Here is a 2,503-nt window from a genome sequence, read left to right as displayed (position 1 = left end):
AAGAGAAAGGATCAAGACTGCCACAGTCATGGCCACAACAACAACAACAAAGACACTGATAAGAAGCCACCAGCCCCATCTTTCAACAAATATGCACCACTTAACTCCACCTGAACACATATCCTCATGCAAGTAGGGAAAAGATGATTACATGAAGTGGCTAACAAATATGAAGAGGAACTCCAAGAGGGGTGATCCGAAAAAGTACTATAACTACCACCGCAACACTGGCCATGACACCGAGGATTGGTATGATCTTAAAAATGAGATTGAGTCCCTCATCCGCCATTGTCACCTAAAGGAGTACATGGGGGGGGGGGGGGGCGACGTTAGTGCTTCATCCTTCCAGCAGCAACAACGCAACAACCTGGCCTTAGTCATTGACGTCATTGCTGGGGGCATGGCCTTGAGTGGAGCCTTGACCTCGACTAGAAAGGCCTACATCAGGTAACTTAACATCCAGGGACCAAATCCCGATAAGCTGAAGAAATATGAGGTCATCTTCTTTTTTTTTTTCTAGGCAATGACTTGAAGGGGGTCTCAGTCCCCCATGACGATGCATTGGTGGTACTGATGACCATCGCCAACTTCATGATGAAGAGGATCCTCGTCGATAGTGGATCATTGGCCAACATCCTCTTGTACGACACCTTTGATAAGATGAAGTTGTCCCCATATCGATTGCATCCAGTCGATGTGCCACTCGTCTACTTCTTCGGGGTAGTCATCAAGCCGGAAGGAAGAATCACCCTACCAGTCACAGTAGGGATAGAGACTTGACAGGTGACCAGGATGACTAAGCTCTTGGTCGTGAAGATTGACTATCCCTACAACGCCATCATTGGGAGGCTGGCCCTTCATGCACTCAAGACAGCCATCTCCTCCTACAACCTCACCATGAAGTTCCCAACCAAGCACGTCATAGTCATTTGAGGGAACCAACAAGCTGCTAGACAGTGCTACGTGGCAGCACTAAAGGGCAAAAATAAAGAAGCTTTGATGTTTGAAGGGTTCGACCTTAGGGACGAACTAGCAAGCCGAGGCTAGCCAATTGAGGACTTCATCTCGGTTCCCGTAAATGAGGTCGAGCCCGAGGAAATAGTGCGCATCAGGTCCAATCTTCCTTCAGACACCATTTACGAACTAGTAAGCTTCCTTAAATCTAATGCCGACTTATTTACTTGGTTTGCCGCTGACATGCACGAAATTGATCCCTTAGTCATTATTCACATACTAAGCATGGACTTGAGCTATATGCTATTGTTATAAAATTTCAAAATGACTTTTGTTCTAAAAAATATCGATCTGTGATTGATTGAATCTATTCATTCATCTACCTTCCCAAAGAGAGAGAGAGAGAGGACATTTGAACGACTAATAATGTAAATAGAAAGGTGGGATAGAGAAGAAGGTACAAACATATAATGATTTGTGGTGACTTGCTTTAGACAAAGAGATAATAGAGAGAAATGATGGGAACACTACAAATTCATCTAAAAGAGGGGAGAACAGATCTAGAGAACAATGAATGAAATTAGTGAGAAATATAGAGAGAAAATAGGATAGAAAGAGTTTGGCTATGTTTACTATTCTATCATGATTGTGAATTTCATTTTCCTCTATTTGCTCAATTTAGTTTTCCATATAAAAGTGTTAGGGGTATTTTTAAAATAAATAATAATCCATATCATTGAACATTTTCCACTTAGTTTAGGGATACTTTTGCAATACATAACCATGGGTCAACACCCTTTGAACATTTTTCACTTAGCTTAGGTGATCGTATTACTATTTTCTTATGGCTAAGCAAATAGTTCTTAATGAAAAATAGATTAAATAAACAAATTGCAAACTATAAAAGAAGTATTTTAATAAAATACAAACAGTAGATTTAAGTAAAACTATAAAACTATAAAGGTGTTCTAATAAATGATATGAATTGTTGTGGACCTAAGTGGGTAAATTCACAGCAGAGGGTGGGGTCCTAACAATAATACATCCAAGGCAGTCGTACGAGAGTTTGCCTCCATACAACCTCTTGCAAGTTGCAACCTTGCATTAGGAATATCTCCATCAAATAAAGCACAAGTACGAAGATATTCGGAACAGGCGTTGCACTGACCGAAGCCGAACTCGTCGTTTGGTAGCATATTTTCCCGCATTTCCCAGGTTCGAAAAAAATGGGTTTTCCTTGAATTACCGATTACGTGTTTTGCCGCACCCGCGTAATTTAAAAACGAGAAAAGAAAATCACTTAAACGATGATGCATCGAAGCCTAGAGTGTTCAGAGACTGGTCATGTTAAATTTGTTAGTTCGCCGAGTTTATTAATTTATTAGGGTTTTATACAGCGTTTCCTATTTCCGCTTTTATCTTCCATCAAAAATTTTCTGTTAATTTTTCATGAAAAATTTGGTACTAGTTCGATATTTCCAGGTTATTGTTACATATTGCATTGCGAACGGGTGCTTATTATTTGTCACGCATTTACGCATCGCCAAGT

The sequence above is a fragment of the Nelumbo lutea genome, chromosome 3 (genome assembly GCF_056320005.1).
Source record: "Nelumbo lutea isolate HS-2025 chromosome 3, American lotus-T2T, whole genome shotgun sequence".
NCBI classification, from domain to species: domain Eukaryota; kingdom Viridiplantae; phylum Streptophyta; class Magnoliopsida; order Proteales; family Nelumbonaceae; genus Nelumbo; species Nelumbo lutea.
This window is presented reverse-complemented; position numbering follows the sequence as displayed.